This window comes from Phocoena phocoena, chromosome 5 (genome assembly GCF_963924675.1).
Source record: "Phocoena phocoena chromosome 5, mPhoPho1.1, whole genome shotgun sequence".
Taxonomy (NCBI): domain Eukaryota; kingdom Metazoa; phylum Chordata; class Mammalia; order Artiodactyla; family Phocoenidae; genus Phocoena; species Phocoena phocoena.
The window spans coordinates 93,442,859-93,458,404 of NC_089223.1; positions in this window are offsets into that span (position 1 = coordinate 93,442,859).

The following is a 15,546-nucleotide window of genomic DNA, read 5'->3' on the forward strand; positions in this document are numbered from 1 at the left end:
CTTTTTGAGTCTTCTATATGAAGCTTCCTACGAGAAATTTTTTTTAATTGCCAAAAAATCTGCAATTTTATGGTTTTTTTTGTAGAAAATCAAAACTGTTGTAACTCCCTGTCTTTGCATGCATCTTTATTTGTTTTTGGTCAATGGAAAACTCAAGGCCAATTCTATCTATCATTTATTTATCTATCAAGCTATCTCTCAGACTAGTCTAGGAAAGGAACATATTATTGAATACTTAGAGAATGAGTGAATTAATTCAGGAATTGATACCATAGCTATAGCCTAAACTCCCTTACTAAGTATCTTGAAATGATATGTCATGGATGAATAACAAAGGGATTAAATGGGAAAATATTGTTCTTGTCACACAAAGCCATCTGTACAGCTGGAAGAAAAACTCAGTGTATATAAGGTATCAATATTTTCCCTACAAAGAGAAAAGCATTATCACACATTTTTAATAAAAGCAAAAAGGGGCTAAATACAGAAATAAAGAAATGCACACAGCTTTTGGCAAACAAAATAGCCAAGAGAACACATCTAATCAATCCAAACTAAAATAACTATATAACACTATTTGGTCAAAATCCAAGCTATACCTGCAATCCAAATATAAAACCTTCCATGCCAAATAACTGCTGAAATAAGTTGACTTCCTGTGATTCTCTCTGTAGTAAACAACTATTGTCTAACGCCCCCTGTTCCTTGGGGAAATAGCTTCTTTCTTGTCTACACACTACCCACAGTGCCTGCCAGTCCTGGACAGAAAATGTAATCTTGACCCAATGAATCACAACTACTGGCCACTGTGTTTAGTCCAGGGATGGACAAATGAATCATGTTGAGTCAATAAGAGCCTCTCAGATTATTCAGTTTGGAACTGGAAGTAAAAGATTACAAAGTATAGTAGAGTGACAAGTAACTTGTGTGTGTGTGGTGTGTGTGTGTGTGTGAGAGAGAGAGAAGAAGAAGAAGGAGAAGGAGGAGAAGGAGAAGGAGGAGAAGGAGAAGGAGAAGAAGGAGAAGGAGAAGAAGAAGAAGAAGAAGGAGAAGGAGAAGGAGAAGGAGAAGGAGGAGAAGGAGAAGGAGAAGGGGGAGAAGAAGGAGAAGAAGAAGGAGAAGAAGAAGAAGAAGAAGAAAAGAAGAAGAAAGAAGAAGAAGAAGGAGAAGGAGAAGGAGGGGGGAGGAGGAGGAGGAGGAGGAGGGGGAGGAGGGGGAGGAGGAAATAGACCTAAAGACCTGATTTAAATCATTTGTCCCTTTCATGCCTGAAATCAGCTTCACCTCTGGACTCAGACTGAGCTAGGGTTCCCCCACTTGTAATTGCAAGTGTTCTCAGTAATATATTTCCCCTACCATTCTTTCTTCAGCCATACTAAGCTATTAAACTACTTGCTATTCCCAGGTTAGAAGTAACCTTTTCATATCTCTGCATTTTGCACATATATCCTCTATTCTGGTTATTAACTGTTGTGTAACAAACTACCCCAAAACTTGGTGGCTTAAAACAATCCTTTATTTTGCTCATAGTTTTGAGAACATGAATTTAGAGATGGTCCAGCTCCAAGTGGCTTCAGCGAAAGTAATTTGGGCTGAAGGATACACTTCTCAGACAATTTCTTCATGCACATGTCTGGTGCCTTGACATGAGGCTCCCTGGGCTCTCCTCAGTGTGATGTCTCATCCTCTGAGACTCTCCACATGGCTCAGGTACACTTCTGAGATGGGTTCCAACAGGGACTTTGTAAAAGCAACTCTAAGAGGCCCAGGTGGAAGTTGTAAGATTTTTTTAATATCTAGCCTTGGAAATCACACAGCAACAATTCTGCCACAGTTTACCAACCAAGAGTGAATGCAAGAGCTAGCCCAGATTCAAGGGTTGGGACCCCACAAAGACAGGGTTACTGTGAGGTGAGGTTTATGAGGGTGGAAGGAGAGATCTTTAGAAACCAACTATCATCCACCCCTCTCTTTCTGGAATGGGATGTCCTTGTTGTCCTGGTTACTCTTGCACATCCCTAGGCTCTTAGCATCACCATTCCCTTCTCTAAGAAGTCTTTCTTTCGCCACATGTACGTAATTCTGACATAGTATGTGGTACATCTCTTTGTAGTATGATTTACAAGTCTGCCTCTATATGAGACTCTGAATACCTTGAGGGGATTAACAATGTGTCAATTCACCTTTATATCTGAGAATTTACTTATCGCTGGTGCTTCGTAAATATTGACCAGGTGAATAAGCATACACATGCCAACACATTTACTCTTTAGGCTGAGAAAACTCACAATAGATGGATTCAAGTAGAATTCTTGCTCCTGGAGAAGTTTCTGGGTCAAGACTATGTCAGCTTGTGGACTATTCCCCCCCATGATATATTCACACATGATGTCAACTAATATTAGAATATAACAAACTGATGCAGCTGAAAGTAGTCAAAGCAACTGATGTCAGTGTTTCATGATCCTGTCAGCTTGATGAGTCCTGTCTTTCTCACACAATTCAAGCAAACTTGTGAAGTTATACATTTATTTGGACAGCCAGAGCCACAAAAATTTAAACCAGGACAAAATGCAGCTGAGGCTTAGTCAGAGGAAAATTATTTTCTGTGATTTGTCTAATTTGATATATCATAATACTGAGTCTCAATTTGACTGTAAGCTATGCAGATGATTCCTTGACTAAGTGCATTATACTACCTCCTGCAAATGAGAAATGTGGGCTTATATATAAGCAAAAATACAAACACTTGAATTTAAGTTCAAATAACCATGAGAGTGAGGTGTTCATCCCAAACATTATAATAGAAAATTGGATTCTTCTATGCTCCCTTTCTTTCAACTTACTGAGTTTTTCTGTAAAGCTTATAATAGCTTATTCTGTAGAATGCCCAATTTTTTACAAAGGAGAAAGCTGGAAGGATTGAAAAATGGGGGTAAATATGTGCAAGTAATGACTCTTCAGCTTAAACTTATCTGTAATTATTTTAATATGAAAAGTTATTTTTTTTATTCAAATATAGTTGACATACAATATTATGTTACTTTCAGGTGTAAAACATAGTGATTCAACATTTATATACATTACAAATTGATCATCACCATAAATCAAGTAACCTTCTGTCACCATACAAAGTTGTTACAATACTACTAACTATATCCTCTATGCATACATTACATCCCTGTGACTTATTTATTTTATAACTAAAATTTTGTACCTCTTAATCCTCTTCACCTGTTTCACTCAACTCCTTCACCTCCCTCCCCTCTGACAACCAACAGTTTGTTCTCTTATTTTGTAAGTTTGTTTCAGTTTTGGGTTTTTTTCCATTTTTTTGTTTCTTAGATGTCACATATAAGTGAAATTACATGGTATTTGTCTTCCTCTGTCTGACACATTTCACTTACCATAATATCCTCTACATCCATCCAGGTTGTTGCAAATGGAAAGATTTCATTCTTTTTTATGGATAGGTAATATTCCATTGTATATATAAAGCATCTTTATCCATTCATATATAAATAGACACTTAGGTTGCTTCCATATCTTAGATATTGTAAATAAATGCTGCAGTGAACATTGGGGTATGTATAGCTTTTGGAATTAGTGTTCTTGTCTTCTTTGGATAAATACCCAGAAGTGGAATTGTTGGATTATAAGATAGTTCTATTTTCTATTTTTTGAGGAAACTTCATACTGTTTTCCATAGTGGCTGCACCAACTTACATTCCTACCAACAATGCATGAGATTTCCCTTCTCTCCACATCCTCACCAACACATTTTTTGTCTTTTTGATAACAGTCATCCTAAAGGTGTGAGGTGATATCTCACTGTAGTTTTGATTTGCACCTCCCTGATGATTAGTGATGTTGAGCATCCTTTCATGTTTCAGTTGGCCATCTGTATTCCTTCCTTGGAAAATATCTCCTCAGGTCTTCTGCCTATTTTTAGTCGGGTTGTTTGGGATTTTTGGTTATTGAGTTTATTTTTGTATGTGGTGTGAGAAAATGGTCTAATTTCATTCCTTTGCATGTAGCTCTCCACTTTGCCCAATACCATTTACTGAAGAGCCTGTTTTTCTTCCACAGTATATTCTTGGCTCTTTTGTTGTAAAATAATTGACCATATAAGTATAAGTTTATTTTGGGGCTCTCTATTCTGTTCCATTGATCTATGTGTCTATTTTTGTGCCAGTAAAAAACATACAGTTTTGGTTACTATGGCTTTTAGTATAATTTGAAATCAGTGAGAGAAATCAGCTTTGCAATTCTTTCTTAAGATTGCTTTGACTATTCAGGATCTTTTGTGGTTCCATTCAGATTTTAGGATTATTTGTTCCAGTTCTGTGAAAAATGTCATTGCTATTTTGATAAACACTGAGTTGAATCTAAATACTGCTTTGAGTCATATGGACTTTTAACAGTATTACTTCTTCCAGTCCATAAACACTGTATATCTTTCCATTTATTTTGTTGTCTTCAATTTCTTCCATCAATGTCTTATAGATTTCAGAGCACAGGTCATTCACTTCCTTTGTTAAATTTATTCCTAGGTATTTTATTTTTGATGAAATTATAAGTGGGATTATCTTCTTAATTTTTTCTGATAGTTTATTGTTAGTGTATTCAAATATAACAGATTTATGTACATTGATTATTTTATCCTGAAAACTTACTGAATTCATTTATTAGTAGTTTTTTGGTGGAGTCTTTAAGGTTTTCTATATATAGTATCATGTCATCTGCAAATAGTGACAGTTTTACTTCTTCCTTTCCAACTTAGATATCATTTATTTCTTTTTCTTGTCTGATTGCTGTGGCTAGGACTTCCTACTATGTTAAATAAAAGTTGTGATAGTGGGCATCCTTGTCTTATTCCTTAGAGGAAATGGTTTCAGCTTTTAACCACTGAGTATGATGTTAGCTGTGGGTTTGTCATGTGTGACTTTCATTATGTGGAGATATGTTCCTTCTATACCCACTTAGTTGAGAGTTTTTATCATAATTAATCTTGAATTTTGTCAAATGCTTTTTCTGCATCAAGATGATCATATGATTTTTATCATTCATTTTGTTATGTGGGGTATTACATTGATTGATTTGCAGATATTGAACCATCCTTACACCCCTGGAATAAATTCCACTTAATCACTGTGTACAGTCCTGAATACATTGTTGAATTTGGCTTGCTAATATTTTGTTGAGGATTTTTCCATCTATGTTCATCAGGGATATTGGCCTGTAATTATCTCTTTTTTGTAATGTCTTTTTCTTCTTTGGTATCAAGGTAATGCTGGCCTTATAGATTAAATTTGGAAGCATGCCTTCCTCTTCAATGTTTTGAAATAGTTTGATAAGGATAGACATTAATCACCTTGCTGAGTTTAAACATGAGAAATCTCAGGAGTGTTTTTTGTGTGTGCATGTATGATAAGAACACTTAACATGATATCTACCCTCTAAACATATTTAGAAGTGTACAATAATGTACTGTTATCTAAAGCCTATATGTTTGTACAGCTGTTCTCTAGAACTTATTCATCTAGCCTAACTAAAACTTTATATCAATTGAGTAACAACTCCCCATTAAAAAAAAAAGAAAAAAATAAACAAACAAAAAAAGCAAAAACAAAGGGACACAAGGAAATGTTGAAGGTCTCTTACATTGATTGTGGTTATGGTATCATGGTTGTCTGCATATATCAAAATTCATTAAATTGTATATATTAAATATGTGCAACTCTATGTGTATGTTATACCTCCATAAAGCTGTTTTAAAGAAGTCAGTTAAAAATTATTTTCAGGGCTTCCCTGGTGGCGCAGTGGTTCAGAATCTGCCTGCCAATGCAGGGGACACGGGTTCAAGCCCTGGTCTGGGAGGATCCCACATGCTGCAGAGCAACTGGGCCTGTGAGCCACAATTACTGAGCCTGCGCGTCTGAAGCCTGTGCTCTGCAACAACAGAGGCCGTGATAGTGAGAGGTCTGCGCACTGCGATGAAGAGTGGCCCCCGCTTGCCACAACTAGTGAAAGCCCATGCACACAAATGAAGACCCAACACAGCCATAAATAAATAACTACAAAAAAAAAATTATTTTCAATTTTTCACCACTCTATTTTTTGTTGCTGCAAAGAATAAGGGACATACCTGAAGCAGTAACCAAGGAGATCAATGAAAGTTAAAAAACAGAGGAGGAACTTCAAGATGGTGGAAGAGTAAGACGTGGAGATCACCTTCTTCGCCACAAATACATCAGAAATACATCTACATGTGGAACAGCTCCTACAGAACACCTACTGAATGCTGGCAAAAGACCTCAGACCTCCCAAAAGGCAAGAAACTCCCCATGTACCTGGGTAGGGCAAAAGAAAAAAGAAAAAACAAAGACAAAAGAATAGGGACGGGACCTGCACCAGTGGGAGTGAGCTATGAAGGAGTAAAGGTTTCCACACACTAGGAAGCCCCTTTGCGGACGGAGACTGCGGGTGGCGGAGGGGGGAGTTTTGAAGCCACGGAGGAGAGCGCGGCAACAGGGGTGTGGAGGGCAAAGCGTAGACATTCTCGCACAGAGGATCGCTGCTGACCAGCACTCACCAGCCCGAGAGGCTTGTCTGCTCACCCACCGGGGCGGTCGGGGTCTGGGAGCTGAGGCTCGGGCTTCAGTCGATCGCAGAGAGAGGACTGGTGGCGTAAACACAGCCTGAAGGGGCTAGTGCGCCATGGCTAGCCGGGAGGGAGAACGGGAAAAAGTCTGGAGCTGCCAAAGAGGCAAGAGACTTTTTCTTCCCTTTTTGTTTCCTGGTGCGCGAGGAGAGGGGATTCAGAGCGCCACTTAAAGGAGCTCCAGAGACGGGCGCGAGCCACGGCTATCAGCGCAGACCCCAGAGCCGGGCATGAGATGCTAAGGCTGCTGCTGCCGCCACCAAGAAGCCTGTGCGCAAGCACAGGTCACTATCCACACCTCTCCTCCCGGGAGTCTGTGCAGCCTGCCACTGCAAGGGTCCCGTGATCCAGGGACAACGTCCCCGGGAGAACGCACGGCACGCCTCAGGCTGTTGCAACGTCATGCCGGCCTCTGCTGCCACAGGCTCGCCCTGCATCTGTACCCCTCCCTCCCCCCGGCCTGAGTGAGCCAGAGCCTCTGAAGCAGCTGCTCCTTTAACCTCATCCTGTCTGAGCAAAGAACAGATGCCCTCCGGTGACCTACACACAGAGGCGGGGCCAAATCCAAAGCTGAATCCCAGGAGCTGTGCAAAGAAAGAAAAGAAAGGGAAATCTCTCCCAGCAGCCAAAGAAGCAGAGGATAAAATCTCCACAGTCAACTTGATGTACTGTGTATCTGTGGAATACCTGAATAGACAATGAATCATCCCAAATTGAGGAGGTGGACGTTGGGAACAACAATATTTTTTTTTTTTCACTTTTTCTTTTTGTGAATGTGTATGCATATGCTTCTGTGTGTGATTTTCTCTGTACAGCTTTGCTTTTACCCTTTGTTCTCGGGTGCTGTTTTTTGCTTTTTTTTTTTTTTTTTTTTTTTTTTAGTATCGTTTTCAACGCTTGTTATCATTGGTGGATTTGTTTTTTGGTTTGGTTGTTTTCTTCTTTCTTTCTTTTTTTAAATTACTTTAGAAATTATTTTTAATAATTATCTTTTGTTTTTTATTTTAATAACTTTTTTATTTTATCTTATTTTATTTTATTTTACCTTTTTCTTTCTTTCTTTCTTTTTTTCTTTCTCCCTTTTATTCTGAGCCATGTGGATGACAAACCCTTGGTGCTCCAGCCAGGTATCAGGGCTGTGCCTCTGAGATGGGAGAGCCAAGTTCAGGACATTGGTCTATGAGAAACCTCTCAGCTCCACGTAATATCAAATGGTGAAAATCTCCCAGAGATTTCCATCTCAATGCCAAGACCCAGCTCCACTCAACAACCAGAAAGCTACAGCACTGGACACCCTATGCCAAACAACTAGCAAGACAGGAACAGAACCTCACCCATTAACAGAGAGGCTGCCTAAAATCATACTAAGTTCACAGACACCCCAAAACACACCAGCAGACACAGCCCAACCCACCAGAAAGACAAAATCCAGCCCCACACATCAGAACACAGGCACCACTCCCCTCCAACAGGAAGCCTACACAAGCCACTGAACGAACCTTACCCATTGGGGGCACACACCAAACACAATAGGAACTATGAACCTGAAGCCTGGGAAAAGGAGACCCCAAACCCAGTAAGTTAAACAAAATGAGAAGACAAAGAAACACACAGCAGATAAAGGACCAAGGTAAAAACCCACCAGACCTAACAAATGAAGAGAAAATAGGCAGTCTACCTGAAAAATAATTCAGAATAATGAGAGTAAACATGATCCAAAATCTTGGAAATAGAATGAAGAAAATGCAAGAAAAGTTTAACAAGGACCTAGAAGAACAAAAGAGCAAACAAACAATGATGAACAACACAATAAATGAAATTAGAAATTCTCTAGAAGGAATCAATATCAGAATAACTGAGGCAGAAGAATGGATAAGTGGCCTGGAATATAAAATAGTGGAAATAACTACTGCAGAGCAGAGTAAAGAAAAAAGAATGAAAAGAACTGAAGACAGTCTCAGAGACCTCTGGGACAACATTAAACACACTAACATTTGAATTATAGTGGTCCCAGAAGAAGAAGAGAAAAAGAAAGGGACTGAGAAAATATTTGAATAGATAAGAGTTGAAAATTTCCCTAATATGGGAAAGGAAATAGTTAATCAAATCCAGGAAGCACAGAGAGTCCCAGACAGGATAAATCCACCAAGACACATATTAATCAAACTATCAAAAATAAAATACAAAGAAAAAATACTAAAAGCAGCAAGGGAAAAACAACAAATAACATAGAAGGGAATCCCCATGAGGTTAACAGCTGATCTTTCAGCAGAAACTCTGCATGCCAGAAGAGAGTGGCACGATATATTTAAAGTAATGAAAGGAGGCTTCGCTGGTGGCGCAGTGGTTGAGAGTCCGCCTGTCGATGCAGGGGACACGGGTTCGTGCCCTGGTCTGGGAAGATCCCACATGCCACGGAGCGGCTGGGCCCATGAGCCATGGCCACTGAGCCTGCGCGTCCGGAGCCTGTGCTCTGCAACGGGAGAGAACACAACAGTGAGAGGCCCACGTACCGCAAAAAAATAATAATAATAATAAAATAAAATAAAGTAATGAAACGGAAAAAGCCACAACCAAGATTACTCTATCCAGCAAGGATCTCATTCAGATTTGACAGAGAAATTAAAATCTTTACAGACAAGCAAAGGCTATGAGGATTCAGCACAACCAAACCAGCTTTACAGCAAATGCTAAAGGAACTTCTCCAGGCAGGAAACAGAAGAGAAGGAAAAGACCTACAATAACAAACCCAAAACAATTAAGAAAATGGTAATAGAAACATACATATCGATAATTACCTTAAATGTAAATGATTAAATGCTCCAACCAAAAGACATAGACTGGCTGAATGGATACAGAAACAAGATCCATATATATGCTGCCTAAAAGAGACCCACTTCAGACCTAGGGACACATACAGACCGAAAGTGAGGGGATGGAAAAAGATATTCCATGCAAATGGAAATCAAAAGAAGGCTGGAGTAGCAATTCTCATATCAGATAAAATGGACTTTAAAACAAAGACTATTACAAGAGACAAAGAAGGACACTACATAATGATCAAGGGATCACTCCAAGAAGATAAAACAATTATAAATATTTATGCACGCAACATAGGAGCACCTCAATACATAAGACAAATACTAACAGCCATAAAAGGGGAAATAGACAGTAACACAATCATAGTAGGGGATTTTAACACCCTGCTTTCACCAATGGACAGATCACCCAAAATGAAAATAAATAAGGAAACACATGCTTTAAATGATACATTAAACAAGATGGAGTTAACTGATATTTATAGGACATTCCATCCAAAAACAACAGAATACGCTTTCTTCTCAAGTGGTCATGGAACATTCTCCAGGATAGATCATATCTTGGGTCACAAGTCAAGCCTTGGTAAACATAAGAAAATTGAAATTGAATCAAGTATCTTTTCTGACCACAACACTATGAGACTAGATATCAATTACAGGAAAAAATCTGTAAATAATACAAACACATGGAGGCTAAACAATACACTACTTAATAACCAAGAGATCACTGAAGAAATCAAATGGAAAATCAGAACATGCTTGGAAACAAATGACAATGAAAACAGGATGACCCAAAATCTATGGGATGCAGCAAAAGCAGTTCTAAGAAGGAAGTTTATAGCAATATAATCCTACCTTAAAAACAAGAAACATCTCAAATAAACAACCTAACCTTACACCTAAAGCAATTAGAGAAAGAACAACAAAAAAGCGGCAAACTTAGCAGAAGGAAAGAAATCATAAAGATCAGATCACAAATAAATGAAAAAGAAATGAAGGAAATGATAGCAAAGATCAAAGAAATGAAAACCTGATTCTTTGAGAAAAACAAAATTGATAAACCATTAGCCAGACTCATCAAGAAAACAAGGCAGAAGACTCAAATCAATAGAATTAGAAAAGAAAAAGGGGAAGTAAAAACTGACACTGCAAAAATACAAAGGATCATGAGAGATTGCTTCAAGCAACGATATGCCAATAAAATGGACAACCTGGAAAAAATGGAAAAATTCTTAGAAATCCACAACCTTCCGAGAGTGAACCAGGAAGAAATAGAAAATATGAACAGACCAATCACAAGCACTGAAATTGACACTGTGATTAAAAATCTGCCAACAAACAAAAGCCCAGGACCAAATGGCTTCACAGACGAATTCTATCAAACATTTAGAGAAAAGCTAACACCTATCCTTTGCAAACTCTTCCAAACTATAGCAGAGGGAGGAACACTCCCAAACTCATTGTACAGGGCCTCCATCACCCTGATACCAAACCAGACAAAGATGTCACAAAGAAAGAAAACTACAGGCCAGTAGCACTGATGAACATGGATGCAAAAATCCTCCACAAAATACTAGCAAACAGAATCCAACAGCACATTAAAAGGATCATACACCATGATCAAGTGGGGTTTATCCCAGGAATACAAGTATTCTTCAATATACGCAAATCAAACAATGTGATAAACCACATTAACAAATTGAAGGAGAAAAATCATATGATCATCTCAATAGATGTAGAAAAAGCTTTCGACAAAATTCAACACCCATTTTTGACAAAAACCCTCCAGAAAGTAGGCATATAGGGAGCTTACCTCAACATAATAAAGGCCATATACAACAAACCCACAGCCAACATCATCCTCAATGGTGAAAAACTGAAACCATTTCCACTAAGATCAGGAACAAGACAAGGTTGCCCACTCTCACCACTATTATTCAACATAGTTTTGGAAGTTCTAGTCACAGCAGTCAGAGAAGAAAAAGAAATAAAAGGAATCCAAATCGGAAAAGAAGAAGTAAAGCTGTCACTGTTTACAGATGACATGATACTATACACAGAGAATCCTAAAGATGCTACTAGAAAATTACTAGAGCTAACCAATGAATTTGGTAAGGTAGCAAGATACAAAACTAATGCACAGAAATCTCTTGCATTCCTATACACCAATGATGAAAAATCTGAAACTGAAATTAAGAAAACACTCCCATTTACCATTGCAACAAAAAGAATAAAATACTTAGGAGTTGAAATGCCCACGGTCACGAGACCCCTCCACAAGACCACCAGAGACAAGAGTCAAAGCCAAACGGCAAGGGTCATTTATTGCAGGTTCGAACCTGGACCTCCGCGCACTCGTTGCCGGTGACGCTAAGAGGTCCCGTTGGAGTTTAGTACAGCTCTTTTATAGACAGGTACAAACAAGCTCGGGACCTTCTGCGGGGCTTTCCAGGGGTGGGGAGTACTGATTGGCTAACTTTTAAACAAAGACACTAGTCACTGATTGGTTAACTTTTAAACAAAGACACTAGTCACCGTCTGATTGGTTGGATGGTTGTAAAAGGGGGTTCAGCAAGCATAGTTACAGAAGCGAGAGCGGCTGGTTAAGTTTCGGTTTCCTGAGGCTTTGTTTTTCAATTAGGAATACTTAAGATGGGGCCATAGTTACAAACAGTACAAACAGGAAGATGGATGCAATCCTAGCAGCGCTACGGCCTAATGGCAGGGCATCAATTCAGTCCTATTTCTACCAAAGTAGAACATAGCCCTTCAGAGTAAACCTACTGAAGGAGACAAAAGACCTGTATGCAGAAAATTATAAGACACGGATGAAAGAAATTAAAGATGATACAAACAGATGGAGAGAAATACCATGTTCTTGGAGAAGAATCAACATTGTGAAAATGTCTCTACTACCCAAAGCAATCTACAGATTCAGTGCAATCCCTGTCAAATTACCATTGGCATTTTTCACAGAACTAGAACAAAGAATTTCACAATTTGTATTGAAACACAAAAGACCCTGAATAGCCAAAGCAATCTTGAGAAAGAAAAATGGAGCTGGAGGAATCAGGCTCCTGGACTTCAGACTATACTACAAAGGTACAGTAATCAAGACAGTATGGTACTTGCATAAAAACAGAAATATAGATCAATGGAACAGGATAGAAAGCCCAGAGATAAACCCACACACATATGGTCACCTTACCTTTGATAAAGGTGGCAAGAATATACAATGGAGAAAAGACAGCCTCTTCAATAAGTGGTGCTGGGAAAACTGGACAGCTACATGTAAAAGAAGGAAATTAGAACACTCGCTAAAACCATACACAAAAATAAACTCAAAATGGATTAAAGACCTAAATGTAAGGCCAGACACTATCAAACTCTTAGAGGAAAATATAGGCAGAACACTCTAGGACATAAATCACAGCAAGATCCTTTTTGACCCACCTCCTAGAGAAATGGAAATAAAAACAAAAGTAAACAAATGGGACCTAATGAAACTTCAAAGCTTTTGCACAGCAAAGGAAACCATAATCAAGACCAAAAGACAACCCTCAGAATGGGAGAAAACATTTGCAAATGAAGCAACTGACAAAGGATTAATCTCCAAAATTTAAAAGCAGCTCATGCAGCTCAATATAAAAAACAAAAAACAAAAAAACAACCCAATCCAAAAATGGGCAGAAGACCTAAACAGACATTTCTACAAAGAAGATATGCAGATTGCCAACAAGCACATGAAAGGATGCTCAACATCACTAATCATTAGAGAAATGCAAATCAAAAGTACAATGAGGCATCACCTCACACCAGTCAGAATGGCCATCATCAAAAAATCTAGAAACAATAAATGCTGGAGAGGGTGTGGAGAAAAGGGAACTGTTGATGGGAACTACACTGTTGGTGGGAATGTAAATTGATACAGCCGCTATGGAGAACAGTATGGAGGTTCCTTAAAAAACTAAAAGTAGAACTACCATATGACCCAGCAATCCCACTACTGGGCATATACCCTGAGAGAACCATAATTCAAAAAGAGTCATGTGCCACAGTGTTCATTACAGCTCTATTTACAATAGTCGGGATATGGAAGCCACCTAAGTGTCCATTGATAGATGAATGGATAAAGAAGATGTGGCACATATATACAATGGAATATTACTCAGCCATAAAAAGAAATGAAATTGAGTTATTTGTAGTGAGGTGGATGGACCTAGAGTCTGTCATACAGAGTGAAGTAAGTCAGAAAGAGAAAAACAAATACCACATGCTAACAGATATATATGGAATCTAAAAAATAAAAAAAAAATGGTCATGAAGAACCTAGGGGCAAAACGGGAATAAAGATGCAGACCTACTAGAAAATGGACTTGAGGACACGGGGAGGGGGAAGGTCAAGCTGGGACAATGTAAGAGAGTGGCATGGACATATATACACTACCAAATGTAAAACAGATAGCTAGTGGGAAGCAGTCTCATAGAACAGGGAGATCAGCTCGGTGCTTTGTGACCAGATAGACGGGCGGGATAGGGAGGGTGGGAGGCAGGGAGATGCAAGAGGGAAGAGATATGGGGATATATGTATATGTATAGCTGTTTCACTTTGTTATAAAGCAGAAACTAACTCACCATTGTAAAGCAATTATACTCCAATAAAAACGTTAAATAAATAAATAAATAAATAAAGGATCACAGGATATATAACCTTTATCCAAGCTTTTATTATATGCTTCTTTTAAAAATAAAATCTATAATTAGGAATGATAAATGCCAATAAAATCCAGTCATTTGTATCTTTATCTATATATAAATATATATACATATATAAATAAAGGTTGAGAAATTAAAAAAAAACAAAAAGGATAATTGAATGCTGAAATCAGTAAAAGGGGCAAATTCTTAAACAGATACAAGGCAATAGAAAGTTTTTTTCAGGATATAGCATTGGGTTCAGTGAAGACCCCGCAGTTCCTTGGAAAAACACTGTCAGAGAATTTTATGTTGAAATTTTGGTTTGACCCACACTGCCATTCAACTAAGTGTTAACCTCCAGGTACAGTTCAGCAAGACCTTAAACATAATAAGATAAGGAGACAAATCCACAGAACTATTTGTAGGAGAATAGTGAAAATGCAATTAAAAGGAGCTGGAAGTATATGATAGGGAATGAGTGTGCTCAATGAAGCCATTTGATAATTACCAAGATGTTCTAGCACAAAGTAAGACATACGGTGTAACCTGTTTGGATGTTTATTAATATGACCTATTTGGCAGGCAGGGTATTGTGTGTTTCTAGACCTGCTGACTCTGAAACAACTTTATTCATGTCACTTCTTAAGAAGGAGTGTCAGCACATTCCATCAGAGTCTTCCCTTGAACACTCAGAATAGGTCACATGAGTCCAAAGTTTGTAAAAAATTATAAACCAAAATTTGGATCCCTATAACAAGTATGGCTATAGACCAGGAGACACTGAGCACGAGGGCCAGACTGTATATAATTTAGGCTTTGCAGGCCATACAGTCTTCGTGGTAACTGCTTAACTCTGTCTTGCAGCAAGCACAAAGGCAGCCAAAAACAACATGCAAACAAATTGGTATGTCTGTGTTTCAATAAAAGTTTAGTTAACATAATCATGAAAATTTTAATTTCATTTAATTTACACACAGCACAAAATATTATTCTTCTTTTGTGTTTTTTTTAACAATTTAAAATTATTAAAATATTCTTATCTTGCAGGCCATAAAAAAACAGGTGTCAAGCTGGATTTGGTCCATGGTTTGTAGTTTGCTGACACCTATTATAAACTAACTAGTTAGTGCCAGAATTAAGGGATCAATTCTTTTTGTGTGTATGCATATCCAAATGTGTCAGCTAGAGTTATCTTATCTTGCCTTTATATCTAATTGGCTTGAACTACTACTATTCCACAAGGTGGAAAGTCAAAGGCCAAATATTTTGTCTCTCTCTCTCTTTTCTCCTTTGTTTGTATGTGCCTCTGTCACTCTTTCTCTCTTATGTATCAAGTATTTACCTCCATCTCTATCTCTATGTCCC